Consider the following 15,265-nt stretch of genomic DNA (forward strand, 5'->3'; position numbering starts at 1 on the left):
GACCAGCAACGAAGGTTCTGGCGTTTGTAGCTACGCTGATGTCGCCGTTCGCCAGAAGTTTCGGCAGTGCAGTATCGCTTTACGAAGTAAAATTGGAATGTAGGCAGCCTTGACAAGCCAATCGTTCGTTATTCCGTCATGTTTTGCTTTGAATGCGAACAAATAGCACAGAAGCTACAGCACAAAACAGATGCAGCTATGCGGTGGCAGCAGCCGTAGCAGCGCAGCTTACGCAACCCTTCAGCAAGGCATCGCGTAGAGCGGTTCGACTAAGGCCCGATAGATGGCAGAAAGTTTGCATAAGGTCTATTGTACGAGCTCTTTGTGAGCAGGCGTTGTAGGGGAGCGATACAGAGGACATCTTAGTTATTTTTTTTTCTGGAGAGTGAAACATCTGGCTGCTGACGACGTAGTACGGCAGATAAGATGTGTTCCAAGGCGGTGTAATCGCGGGGCAGATGTGAAAGGTTCGACACAGTCGGAAAGAACCATGAATAGCGAGACAGCCGCATCGCTTGCACTGTGAATGGGGGTTTCTTCGTCGACCAGGTTTTATCAGGATGTTTTTGAGGGTGAGTAGCCGACTCGCTTTAACCGAGATATTGACTTGATTATCCTTCTTGGGCATTAACCTAGATGTATTGTGCAAGTTTATCCCGCCTTTGACCGCACAATTTCAACACTGTGGTGTAGAGACCTTTTACAGCACGAGCGCATGGGCGCTGCCATATTTGATCATTTGACCCTTCCGCAATTGCCGGCCTTTGGGCCGGGCCTTCTGTTTTGATGGCTTCTAGCGCGCTGGTACTCGGCTACACGGTGCGGCGTACCCGCTATCGCTGGGGGCAAGAGCTTGTAGACTGCAATAAATTTCATGTGAATGCCCATAGTATGTGTAGGTGCTAAACAATGTTTAATATAACCACGTGGTTTATTTACTGTGTCCTCCTAATAGTCTGCATTGGCTAGAACGTTTCGACAAACCTGTCAGCCGGTGACTCGTTTTTTTTGATCAATTTGCCCCCTAGCGCTCTTTGTGGAAAATATGAGTTTCTGTATAACTGAACAGATTACAAAGTGATTATCCCCACAAATTTGTTTTTTAATTTTCATACGCAAAGGGCGAATGCATGCTTAGAGCGTGCTGGCTGAGACGCATTATGAATGTTCACTATTTAACGTTGTGCAAAATATTTACTGCTCAATATGGCCGAGCGTGTAATCCCCGACAATTGATAAGGTATAATTTTACCTCCTGTGAACGTCCTGGCTTCAAAAGACGTTTACGCTGCTGGAAACGATAGGCGCTCAGCGGCGTTCACCTGCGCTGGGGCGAAAGTGACTGGAAACTGTACCGGAATTCAGAACCCACAGTAGGCAGCCCAAGCAAGCGGGGATATAAAAGCTCTTATCATGGTAAATTTCATCACATGGCCCGTGCATTAGTTTCATAAAAGCAGCAGTTACTACATGTATTTCAGCAGGGCTTATCTAATTCAAGTTTGGTTTGCGGGGTTTACGTCCGAAAGCGACTTAGGCTATGAGGGGGGGAAGGCGGAAATTCCCATCCCCTGGGGTTCTTTAACGTGCACTGATATCGCACAGCACACGGGCGCCTGGGTTTTCGGCTCCTTCGTAAAGTAGCCGCCAAGGCCGGGATTCATTCCCGCATATCCTTGGGAATAGTACCTAATTAAAGTAAGCAGATTCACTTACATGCCCACACTGACGTTCATTCTCTGCGCAATCAAGAGACCTATCCATGTTTGAAAACAATGTTACGTCACGGAGGCACGTGACGAGGGGGGCGCGTCGAAGGAAAACCGGCTTGGTGGGCAAAAGCGTTCTTTCAGCACGGTCTCCCTACTTCAAGGAGCGTCGGTGAGCTGCAGTTTTGCCTCAGATTGCGCGTTAGCCATATGAAGATCCGGCACAATATGCATCACCCCTTAGTATACGTACCCATTAGCAACTCTCACTTTGAAATCGAATCCCGGCCTCGGCGGCCGCTTTTCGATGGAGGCGAAAAGCAAGGCGTCCGTGTGCTGTGCGATGTCAGTGCACGTTAAAGAAACCCAGGTGGTCGAAATTTCCGGAGTCCTCCACTACGGCGTCTCTCATAGTCTGATTTGCTTTGGGATGTTAAACCCCACAAACCAACCAACTCTCACTTTGAAAACGGTAGTTTTGGCAAACATGTAATTATTTTTCTGCTCCGTGAACTGGCGTGGTCTGTTGCGGACGGTATGAAGTCCTACCAAACGCTTGAACCACATAGGACTTAAGCATGCTGGAAAAGGGGTCAATGCAGACCTATTACAGGCTTCAAGGTTGTTTTTTTAATATGTTCTTCACAAAACCCAACATCTGGGTTCCACAAAGCGTGGAAAAGTGTGGGCGAAAACAGCAGCGCACGCGCAAGATAATTCGTGCTTAGTTTGGTGATTTCCCTGACTAGTACAGACATGTTTAGTTTTTGTTATGTTCTTCCAGGGAAACAAAATATATTAACGGTAGTTTATAGTCGTTGAGTGTGCGGGAAAATTTATTTTTGGCCTCTAGTGTAATTCAATCACTTACGAGGAAGTGTGCATTTTTCCCGCAGCTATCAATACCGCGTGAATGGATTCCGCGGTATGGAAAGTAACAAAGAACGTTTCGTGCCGCATAACAATATTCATGCAAGGCGTACAATTATTCATAAGTGCACTTAAATTATTCCAGTAACACGACAGCCTTTGAACGCGCTATATTATAATTCCGTCTAGGGATGCGGCTGTACTTGGGCGATCATGCCGCAATGAAAGCCGTCTTGTGAGAGAGCTAGCTCCTTCAACATACCTGCTGAACTCGAATAAATTAAATGCCGAGAAAAATCTCTAAGCGCTGCCATTGATCGCATGCCGTCTGCCTGCTTTTAGAGCGCAGTCGGTCAGCATTCAGCACGATTCGTTCGGAAGGGCAATAAAGTAAACTAATACGTACTTGTTCGTTCTCCCAGAAATACGTGAACGCACGAGTATATCAGGAAAATGTGCTTACTGTCAAGTACAAAATCGAGGCCTGCGAGCGCATGACGTTTGTCGCTTCGCTTTTGCACAGCTAAAAAACACATTTGGGCGCTTCTCGAACGGAATAAACACATGCCGCTGGCCGATCGAATCTCGCACCATACCACTCTAGAGCTTGACGGCATTGAGAAAAACACAGCGAGTTGTCACCAGACGAGACCAAATTCCACCGCGCGATGCCACCAGCACCCGAATGTTTTACCCACCAGGCCAGACCACGCCCCCTCCGCTCCTCCTTCGATACGTCATTCGTGACGTAGTCCAGGAGAGGTCTATTCTTATAAATGCAATAGAGGCTTTACAAAAGTTAGCGCCAACTAGGGAAAGAGACAGAAACTGTTCGTGGTGGCCATGATTTGTTCAGACCGCCCGCGCCTCCCATCGAGTACTCTGTCAACGTGCGCCTTCGTGGAACCCGTGTTTGCACCGCAAGGTGCATTGGAATGATCACAAGCGATTTTTTTCATTTGTTTTAACATCACAGCAGTCGCTGCTACCCCCAAGCTCTATTCGGAATGATGCATGCCAGCATGTTGCTGCGTGCCCTTCTGCAGCAAGCACACCGTCGTAGATGCGCACGGTTTTACAAGTGTCACTTGCATCATGTAAAGCACTACTGCACGTCCCTCTGACTGGGAGCTAGCTCACAGAACGTGCTATCACATAAAACAGCAAGGTCGTTCTGCGTGCTATGGAGCCTTGTTAACTTGAAGTATAAGCTTGTGCTTCCATGGAGGACACGGAAGAAGGAGCGATACATGTATACCGAACGCTATAGTTCAAATACGTTCTTTGAAACCTTTTGTACGTAGGTTGCATTTACCATTGTGTATTAGATTTAAGACAAGGGCATGATTACCGAAACTACTTTGCACAGTCTTACGAAATTGTACTGCTTGGTGCAGAGAGCAATACGGCTGCCTAGTGCGCCCGAGGTGCGTGTCTCAGGCTGAAAAAGCGGCTGCCAACCAGCAGCGTCTAGCAAAGCAGGAGAAGATGACATCCCACTAGTGTGTTGTAATATGCTCACGTCCAGCCCGTTTCGAAAGATGTTATCGCGTGATAATGCAAGCGAAGTCATGTCCGCGTGCAGAGCGCGCAGCTGAGGTTTGCATTCTGTGCCTTCATACCTACTAGTGCGGCCGATAAAAAAACGAAATTTGCTTTTCACTTTTGTGCGTTTTATCGAGTCGCCCGATGGTTCACTAATTAACAGCCACCTAAAATTCAGTTGATTTTGTGAATATGCTGATTTCTTGTTTATTCCCTCTGTCAGATAGCAGAAATTTGAAGCCTTAACCCGATATAAAAGTGCTGTCATGGGAATCTTCGAGGAACTCGGCTGAAACGAAAAGAAATTTGAAAAGTCAACTCACACAACTGCGAAGTGTCAGTGCTTGGTGCAACTGGCTGTGTTCATAAAGCCAGATTTATATTATATAATACTGTTATAAAACATTAGGGGGACACTTAAGCTCCACCGTTAAGGGTATGACGCGATAGCGTCTCTCTCTCTCACGCACACACGTTTTCTTTCTTCGCTTTTCGAATTTTTAGCTTTTATTTATTTTATATTTCGAATATTTGTTTCTTTATTTTATTTAATGTTTTATATTTTTATACACCAATACTAAGGGTCAGCAACAATCACCTTTCCATTCTGAGCAATTTGACACCTTTGAACAATTATTTCAATGAATCAATTACACATTCTAAATGTTCTTCATTAGCATCTCCAAGTACTGGATTTTTCTTCTGAGCATTTTGCCGCCTTGAAATCCTCAATTTCCAATTTCTTTTTTTGTTGCTTTATTTCATCAATTGGTCAATTAATTACAAATATTTTATTATCTCATCATCGCCTATTGCACACCAATCAATCTTCACTCACTGGAAGCAGAAATTACCATGACACATTTTTCTTTTTTTTTACGCAGCCCCCGATTATTTCCGAGACCCGTGCCAATAACTGCATCGACAGCATAGGCAGGAATGTGCTAAGCGCCATTCCGACTAATGTCAAATTACGCACGGTTCTTTCATCTCAAAACAAATTGCATCCTCACTCATTTCACCAACGAGTATCCCACTGGTAGCAGTGGGATGAGCGACGGCGATGCGCAAATGAAGCAAACTCGCGATCGTCTCTCATAGTCGTTTAAGTAAACAGCAAAGGCGCGCAGATAAAAAAAAAATCTGCACATTACAAAACGCTAGATACTGTACCTGGATACGAATGACGCTGCGCGGATCAACGAGGGGCCGATGAACGACTCGTAGAGCAGTTTGTAACCGCTACGCCTCGGCTGTCAAAATACGCTTCTTGGCTTCGCTAACAGACACCGCCAGGGACAGAAGAGAGGTCCAAGCACAGCACACCTGGTTACAACATGAAAAGCGCGGACAGAACGGCGGGTGCTGACGGACGGACACGAAGCGAACCAAAGCGAACGGATGGAGCGAACAGCGTGCCGCTCATGGTTGCCAGACTTACTTTTGTAAACGCTCTATAGACACATCAAGGTACTTCTTAACGCCCTGCTAAAAATGCGGCAGCAGTGCAAAGATGCAATATATACAGCTCCTCAGAAAACGTCAGGGTTGTTGTAGCATTTTCATGGCTGCTGCCGGTGCTTAAGTGAGCTTGTGCGTGAGGTATAGCGTTTCGCTACAAATCACAGGCGCTTTCTTGTACCAGAAAGGAACATGAACTCGCGATAAACCTCCGAGAAAAACGGTGGCCAACCGTGATGTGCACCTTGTGTAGGAAGCATCGTCTGTTCTTCCGCCAATAAACAACGGGATCATTAGCTCTACTTCCTCGTAGAATATTTCGACAATACGGATGACACCTGCATCAAAGCAACAGCGTTTAAAAGTCAGCCGGCATTCTTACCCAAGATGCACAGCAACAGTCCGTACTGCGCGCCGATGCGTTCCGATGGCCAGCAATGACGGCCATCCTAGTGGCGCCACCTGTTAGGGAGAGTGGAACTACTCTCTGTAAATGGTCTATAGGACGTTCGACTGCTTTCAGTTTTCTGTCCGTACTTTTTGCTTTGCCCAAATAGAAATTATATTATTAGCTAGTTGCCATGGCTGCAAGCAAAAGGTATCTCGAAACGCAATTACACACTACGAGCGCTGCCCGACCGAATTACATGAAAACACGTTGGGCGGTAGATGCTGCTCCAAGCTGGTGATGGTGACGCTGCAGGAGTGGTGGAAAGTTTAGCGAAGGGCGTTGACGAGATCAGGGAGATAGCACAGCAAGCGCAGATAGTTGTAAGCACAGTACCGGAGGTGCTAGGATTGAACGGAAAGCTGGAAAAGGACGTGGTGACAGTTAATCAGGACATATAAAGTTAAGCCTGGAGAAGCGTTTCAAATTAGTTGAGGTAAACAGGGAGCTGCATAAAGCAGGTTTTGGCAGGGCGTTTCAGCGAGATGGCATTCATTTTAACAGAAGGGTGGGAGCAGAAATCGGCTGACGCCTGGCAGGCAGGGCTGTAGCTTTTTTAGGGGGTCCACGAGGACTCCGTGCACAGAGGTAGTTAGAAGTGAAGCACAAGGAAGTGCAATAACGGAGGCTGAGCCCCAAAAAATGGCAAGGAGGAGGTCGAAAAAGAAAAGTACAAAAAAGAAATTGAACACTAGGATCAGCTACATAAACGTGCAAGGAGGTAGAAAAAGAGCGGAATTGCTAGAGATAGAACAGCAGTTGAAGGATGCCAAAATAGATGTGTACGCTCTTTGCGAGACTCATCTCAGGGATCTAGAAGATCCGCCGTATATAGAAGGCTACGTATGGGAAGGGTGCAACAGAACGAGAACGAAAAAAAAGGGTGGAGGGGTAGGTATGTTGATGAACCAGGGAACAAATTTACAAAGAATTAAATCATCTTGTAAAGAACATATCTGGGTTTCAGGAACAATTGCCGGCACAAGGACATGGCTAGGGGTAGTTTATTTAGGAACAGGACATCAATGCAGGCAAGAAAACAGGGATCTTGTTGAATGTCTCAGTGACGATATAAGCCAGTTTGGAAATGGGGCCAATATTTTTCTGCTGGGGGACATGAACGGCCGCATCGACGATCTGGATAGATACACAGATTGTAACGGGAAGCTAATGCTAGATTTCTCTGAGCGACACGATCTAGTTATAGTAAATAGAGAAACCAAATGGTTAAGGCCAAATAACGTGGGAATTCCGCAACAGGCAGACGACCATTGACTACTGTCTAATGTCGCAGGAAATTTATAGCAAGGTCACAAAAATGGAAATAGACGAAGAAGGGAAGTGTAGTATGGGAAGTGATCATAAACGTATTAGTCTGCAGATGGGGCCCTTGATGAAAAGAGGAATGGAACTTAGACAAACCGTAAACGCAAAATTAAACGACGATCAAATAGCGCAGATAGCAGCAGACATAGAGGAAGCAGTAGAGAAACTCCCCATGGAAGACTGGGATTATGAACAGGTAGAACTACTCATAAGGAGGAAAATTAAGGAGGTTAAAGTAGCAAACAGCTGGATTGAAAAGAGGAAGACACGGAGCTGGTGGAATAAGGAAATCAGGGAAGCTATTGAACAACGACGGGCTGCTTCAAGGGAACACCGAGTAGTAAAGAAAGCACCGGTATCTCAGGAGAAAATCGACCAAAATGGGAATCATATCGACAAAAGAAACTTGAGGTGCAGGACCTCGTCCAAAGTAAATTAAGGCAGTCCACCGATCGCTGGATGGCTGACATACACGATGCCTCTAGAGGCGGAGCAAAAAATTCTGCAACCATATAAGCTGGCTAGGAAAAAAGAACCAAAGAAAGCAGGATCGGATTCAAGATAACGAGGAAAATTGTTTAAAGGGAGACAACGCGGTGAACTACATTACATCAGTTATAGCCGAGTCATTTAAAAGCGACGATAGGGTAATCTCCGCAAATCAGGAAGCAACATAAGGTAGCAGAATACAAAGCAGCTTAGAACTGGCCAATCTAAACTGGAAAAAGGCAGAAAAAAATATTCTTAAAAACACATCTACAGGAATAGATGGAATTCCCATCAAGCTGATTAATGAACTTGGTCCAAAAAGTAAGGAAACGTTGTTAAAAGCGCTGAAAACAGTCATAACGAACAAGCAAATTCCGGACAGCTGGCAGCAGAGTAAAATCAATTTGATTTATAAAGGGAAAGGAGAAAGGATGCACATAAAATCCTACAGGCCGATTACCATAACATCTGTTATGTACAGGTAAGCCATGCAATCGGTGAAATTAAAGGTGCAAGCATGGGCGAAAAGTAACAAGATACTCGGAGAACTTCAGAACGGCTTTAGAAATGGTGGGCGCTTAGATGATAGCCTGTTCGTGCTTACCCAATGCATCGAAATATCTAGAGTGGAAAATAAACCTTTCTATTTGGCCTTCCTGGACATAAACGGGGCATACGACAACGTAAGCAGGGAACTCCTGTGGAAGATATTAAAAGAAGGCATCGGTTATGAGATAATAGAGCTCCTACAGAAAATATACCGGGATAAAAAAGAACAAATTACGTGGGAAGGGATAAGAAGTACGGAAGATGTGAAAGTATGCAAAGGATTAAGACAAGGCTGTCCTCTATCACCACTGCTGTTCATGTTTTATATGATAAACCTGGAACGAAGGATACAAGACAGTAGCCTAGGTTTTAACCTGCCATATAGATTAGGTGGAAAGGCGGTAGAGCAGCGCCTCCTCGGTTTGATGTATGCAGACGATATTGTGCTGCTAGCTGAGAGTCTGGAAGAATTGCAAACTCTAGTTAAGTATTGCGGAGACGAAGGGGATGCTCTAGGCTTCAGTTTTAGCGCCGTTAAGTCGGGTCTGATGATTTTCAACGGCTCAACGGTCTTAAAATGCAAGGCAATGAAATACCCAGAGTAGCAGAATATAAATATCTGGGAGTATGGATAAACGAAGGATTGGCATACATTGAAAAGCATGAGCAATCACTTAAGGCCAAAGGGCGAAGGAATGCCGGGATAATAAAGCATAAGGCATTGTGGGGATACAAGAGGTATGAGGTTTTGAGGGGTATTTGGAAAGGAATTATGGTGCCCGGACTTACTTTCGGAAATGCGGTTTTGTGGCTAAAATCAGAAGTACAGTCGGCATTAGAAATAAATCAGAGATCCGTTGGACGATTAGCACTAGGTGCCCACGGCAAAACCACGAATGAGGCGGTACAGGGAGATATGGGCTGGGCATCTTTCGAAGTACGGGAAGCTCAGAGTAAGATATATGAGGAACGCCTGAGGAAATTGGACACTAACAGATGGACAGCTAAAGTATTTAAATGCCTGTACTTAGAAAGCGTTGACTCACAATGGAGGAAAAGAACTAGGAAACTAACTACTAAGTATGCTAGCCACAAGGACGGAGAAATAAAGAGCTTTAAGCAACAGGTGAAAAACACAGACGGTAAAAATTGGAAAAATTCGATGGAAATGAAACACAGTGTGGAATTACACCGAAAGTGGAAAATGCAGATCAGGAAGGAAGATTTCTTTGATAACTCAAGAAGCAGTGCCCTACTTTTTGAAGCTAGATCAGGGTGCCTTAGAACACGCAGCTACAAAAAGAAATTTAACAGTGGAGATGACGCATGTGCTGTATGTGGTAACTCCAGTGAAATGATTGACCATATCATACTTGAATGTGATGGTATCCATCCGAAAGTTGATGCAGGCTCAGTCACTGTTCCTGAAGCTCTGGGGTTTAGAGATACCAGTGGCCGGGTGAATAAACCGGTGGTGGAAACTAGCAAAAAACGACCGGAAGATTGGTGGCTTAAAAGCAGAGAGGTGACATAATGTTACTAATGTAGAAACAAAAATTTAATAAATAGAATGATGGTTTAGTTAACCAATCTAAATCAATAATTAGGATATAGGTAGAAAAATGAGTGTTATAGCTACTGCTACCACCCCGTTTCAAAGGGGACGCTCCTGTATTCGATCCATCCATTCCATCCGTACGCGCCGTTCGTTTGGTATATCATCTCTAGAGCCGATGCAGCTAAAGCCCAGGGGCATTAAAAGCGGCGGCTTGGCGGCGACGCTGTAGGAGTTTACCTCTAAACATTAGACTCAGCTTTGCGAGAGAAAACTGCTCATATTTTGAATCATGCCGTACGTGCATGCAGTAGGAAGTGAAACCTTCCGAAGATTGCACAGGGTCGGCCTCGAGAGCGCAGCTGCTCTCGGTTCTGATACAAATGCAAGTTCTGCGCTTTTCGCGCTCGTAATTCTAGAAACACATTGAATTATCGTACAAAAATTTGTTTTGTGATGCGTTACGCAGCGTTCAAATTGGTTTGCGAAGTAGCGACGCAGTGACTGTAATAATATACTCCAATCGAAGTGCAGGAGAATCAGCACCTCTGGTCTGGTTCAAAGGAAATAATCGCATCTTCATCACTTTTTTAGCATCTAATTTGTTCATTTTGCACCGCTCTTTGCAGTTTGGAAACGCGGAAAGGTTTCTCACTGCTTCGACGGGCATTGGAAATCTACCCGCCCCGAATATCAAATGCTCCCGTTGACATTCCGTGCACATTCGGCGGCCCCGCGAATTTGGCAGCTCACTCTCGCATGTAGGTCAGGGATATTAGTGGTAAAGGTATTCGCCGTCGACATGGCGTACAGAGTCGGCTTCGCGTTACGAGAATGTTTTCGCTCGGTGGCCGATCTAGCGAAGACTCGGCCACCCACTGTCGGCAGTCTGGTTTTGTCGGTATCCCGGCTTCAAAACCTGTTACACTGAGATCACATCTGGTTGTTGGTCGTGCTGGTGTCGTTGTCGGCCTATAGTGTGACAGCTTGGTCGACCGCAGACATGGTCAGCCGACGAGTTGGCCGACCGTTGGTGTGCATTCGGCGGCGTCATGTCGTGCTTGTGTGACAGGCTCTTGACTAGACATCTGGTTTTCGGTGGTGTTGATGTCGTTGTCAGCATAGTGTGACAGCTTGGTCTGCCGCATACGCGGTCGGCCAACGAGTTGGTTTACCGTCGGTGCCTTCAACGCTACATTACGCATCACATAAAAGATTTTTGTGCGTAATTTAAAGGGTGTGGAGCGTTAGAGCGCGAAGATAGCAGAAGTTGCAATTACAGCAGATCCAACAGCAGCCGTTCGTTCCCTGTGCAATATTCTAAAGGATGTACCCGATATTGCACTGCACAGCATGATTGAAAATATTAGCAGTTCAATTTAGCAAGTTAGACAGTCTACAGTTAAGCTTTAAACTCTTATCGCCCCTACTGCAATCGCGATTTTCGCACTACAAGAGAGACAGCATACCAGATAAAACCATATCTTGAGATATAAAAAAACTGGTTGCCGTTAGCTTTCCTGATGGGATTCTGGTTATTACAGTTGCAAAATTTGGCTACGCAACGCGAAGTCGGAAGTTCGATCTCCCACTAAGAGCTCTTCTACTGCATCTTATTTTCAGTGGACTGCTTTTATTTTTTGAACAGTGCTTTTTTGACCTAGCAAGCACTGCCGTGAAACACTGGGCAGTATTCAGTCTCGGCCCATAGGACTGGTGAGGCACTTGTTTTTAGATAGTGGAATCTACGAAAGAATTCAAAATAAAGCATCCCAAACTATGCTACTGAAGAATAATGAAATTAAACTAATTAAAACAAAACAATAAAGCAACTCTAAAAAAGAGCAAGAAAAAACAGCATAATGACCGAAGGAGACTGAGAACTTGAGGACCGAGTCAGTGGGAGGTTTGGCACGCTATCTCGCTAGTTTGGCATGCAGTTGGGCGACCGTCGGCCGAAAGCCGTTTTGGGAGCGCCGCGGCGCCGACGCAGACTTTCGGCCGACTATTTCCGTCGGAGCAGCGTGACACGAAGACATGGCGTTGGCCGACCGAATCGGCGCTGGTAGGTGTAGCGGCGATCTCGACCCGACCATACTAACTCATGGCCCGATACGTAGACTATACTAACTTATAGGGTGCCTAGGGCAACGTTGTCTGGAACCAGCTTTAGCCTGGGCACGGTGGTTATTGAGGGGAGCGCCTTTTGACTAGAGATCAGCCGTGGCCGAGGGTGCCTCAATGCCTTCGCCTCCGCTTTCAGTGCTGCTGGCCATCGAGGCACCCCGGACTAGAGGGTACCTCGATGCGAGCGACGACGCATGGTGGCGCTTTGCATCGAGCCAATCTATAGGCCCCAATAGAAATAAATGGGTTCATGTAAATCCGGACGGGTCGGGGTGACAGCGTGACATTCGGCTTGACCCGCCAGCCAGCCTTGGTGTCATGGATGCGAGGCTTATGAAACACCTGTATATGACGTTTACGCTACATCACCGATGCGCCATATAACAGCGGGCTCAGGACCTGCATGCAAAAATACCTCCCTTTCTATCTCACATGCACATCGAGGAGCTTAGACAGGAGAGGCCTCACCCTTGCAGCTGCACAACAATAACAATGTGGCGGAACTCATGTTTCTGGCTGTTGGGATACCCTGGTCACGCTTCATCTGATGCATCGTGTATACATTACATATGTTGTTGGCAAAGCCGGCGGGGTAGGGTTGGGAATTTGAATTTCGGCCGGAGCGCAATATGCAGAGAAGAGGGAAACTAAAGCTTTCAAGCCCCCCCCCCCCTCCCCAGTCTGATGTTTTACACGGGAATAGTGACGACATAAGTGTCAAAAGGAAGCATGCATCGGCACCGTCCTGCAATAAAAGCGTGATTTGGTCGATTTTAAGGCCAAAGCAACGCCTCATTGTTGTGGTCAGCAAAAGTGTCACGCTTTTGCGGCGGCTCTGTTTGGTCGAGACGAGAGGACGTCATGGAGGTATCGACCAATGACAGAGCATCACTAGAGTATGCGCGAATGCATTTATTATATGGCCATATGCCAACCAATGATTAATTACTAAATACTGAGTAGTTAATTAACCATTAGTCATTAGTTGTAGTTCAGCGATAAATCATTATAATTTCCTAATTAATGAACACTGATTACGAATAACTACTTGCTGATTACTAATTAATTACTAATGACTAAACGGACAGTTGCGTAATGCGCTAACAAATTACTAATTAATGCCGCGCACCCCGGACTACAGTATAAGCGAATGTGTGCCTTATAAGGCCATATGCCAATCAATGCTTAATTACTAATACATGACTAATAAATAACTAATAAATGGTACTAATTGCTGAGTTATTGCTAATTCCTAATAACGACTAATCAGTAAACAAAAAATAAAGTAATTACTAATTGATGACATCAATAATTACTGATTAGTGACACATGCGTATTCAATTTCGTGTAGCAATCCCGATCGCCATCAGCTCGCGCGCCAACCCGAAGAGGTAGACGAAGTGGAGCCGGAGCCTTGCTGGCACTGCACTGTTGGTTCGAACGCTACCCCCGTCGCTTTGGTTTGCGGACGTTGCCTATGGTCTTGGTGCTCCAATAAACACCTTACATTCGTAATTAATACCTAATTGAATGACTAATATTTATTGCCAAAAATTAATAAGGACTAAAAAGTAACATTTATTTAATAAGTAAATAAATAATATGACTTATTAAAATGTCATCCTAAATCGCCATATGCCTATCAATAACCACTTACTAATTAATGACTGATTAATTAATGTGTAGTTGAGTATTAGTAATTATATTGAGTTTTTATAATTACTAATCAGTGACATTTGCGTAAAAAACTAATTAAATATAGTTATTACCGCGTACCCGATAAAATTTCGTTGCAGAATGCTGCACTCAGGCTTTTGTCTTTCATCATTTCAGTCGCCAAAGTGTCCTCGAATTTTTAGTTCTCCCACCCATTGCTACGTAGCATATCCTAGTATTTTGTGCTATGGCAACATGCTCAGTTTGGCAAGCTGTTTCATCGCATAAGATCCTACTTGAGAGAAATCGTTTGCTAGCAACGTTCCAAAGCATTAACGGAATGCGGCGTACAAGCAACTATTCTATTAGTTGCCATGCCATTGTCTAAGGTCGCGCTGTTTACTGAGCAGTAGTCCAATGGCAAAAACAACTTTTTTGTTTTTGTTTGCGCCTTTCCAGGTTGCTCTTAGGAATGCGAGTACCGCGCTCACTAACGTCATCGAGCGCGTTAAGTCCTTGGCGCCACACTCCAGTCCCGAGGTTTCTGAGGACGAGGCCGGCAGCGAAGACAGTGACAGCAGCTATGCTTCGGCTTTGGCTGACTCGCCGACCGCCTCGCCCCGTCCGTGACCTTTGGAAACAGATGCTTGCAATAAAGACCCCATGTGCGACAGTGAACCGCTGTTGTCGATTGCTCTAGCACAGCGCTGGTGTTCAGGGACCAGCAAGCGCCGTACACATTCACTGCACTTTAGTACATACAAGCTGCATTATTGCTTCGCGTTTCTTACCTGTGCGCAAGGAGCCACTGAATAACACCTTGTCGCGAGAGTGGTAATGAGCCCCACAATTACATCACCAACTTCCGTCGACTTTTTGTCGCATGCAAGAAGAGTCTGTATTGCAATCTGTGGGTAGCGCCCAGGGCAGCATTATCTTCAATAACAGCAAAGAGCCAAGTATATTGTAGAAAATGTCAGCAATGCACTTTAGAAAATGACAGCGAATATTCGTTTGGGCTTGGCTTCATACTGCTTTGTACTTTCCAATCTCCACTTCTTCTCACCCAGACTACATTATATTGCCGCGAACCATTCAAACCTTCATTTATTCTTTTTCGACAGCAGCTGGTAAATGGCCTTATCACAGTGAGTGTAGAGCGCGAATCAATTCTGTACTCTTCGTTCATGCTCGTTGCCACAAGATAAAGCTTTATCATTTTACTCCGCGCAAGATGGGCCGAGATGTATCTTGAAGGATTCCAGCCACTCTCGTGTATTTCTATAATATTCCAGGTTCTGCTGTTACCGTTTCCGGCTTTATCAGATGTCTCTGCCGCCTTTTATTTGAGCGTTGTCGGGTGCTATGGCCGGCATTCGTAATTCGCTGACCGCTGAGCACTAATGCTGCTATCGGAGCCGCCGAAATGCTCAATTCTTCTGAGGCACAAGACAGTCCAACAAAGAGTTTATTTTTAGTGAAATCGAAGTCAGTTCGATAGCTTCCTACGGCTTTGTCACTGCCACGTGA

General features: G+C 45.4%; 1 long non-coding RNA gene across 1 annotated transcript; it reads left to right on the top strand.

Annotated features, from left to right (window-relative positions):
* The first annotated feature begins 347 nt into the window (after positions 1-347).
* Positions 348-14,397, top strand: LOC146183975 (uncharacterized). The gene is made up of 2 exons (XR_014708531.1): positions 348-572; positions 14,195-14,397. It is a non-coding gene; the product is annotated as an uncharacterized LOC146183975 (long non-coding RNA).
* The last annotated feature ends 868 nt before the right edge of the window (positions 14,398-15,265 follow it).

This window comes from Amblyomma maculatum, chromosome 7, assembly GCF_055883805.1.
Source record: "Amblyomma maculatum isolate TAMU_Amacu chromosome 7, ASM5588380v1, whole genome shotgun sequence".
NCBI lineage: Eukaryota > Metazoa > Arthropoda > Arachnida > Ixodida > Ixodidae > Amblyomma > Amblyomma maculatum.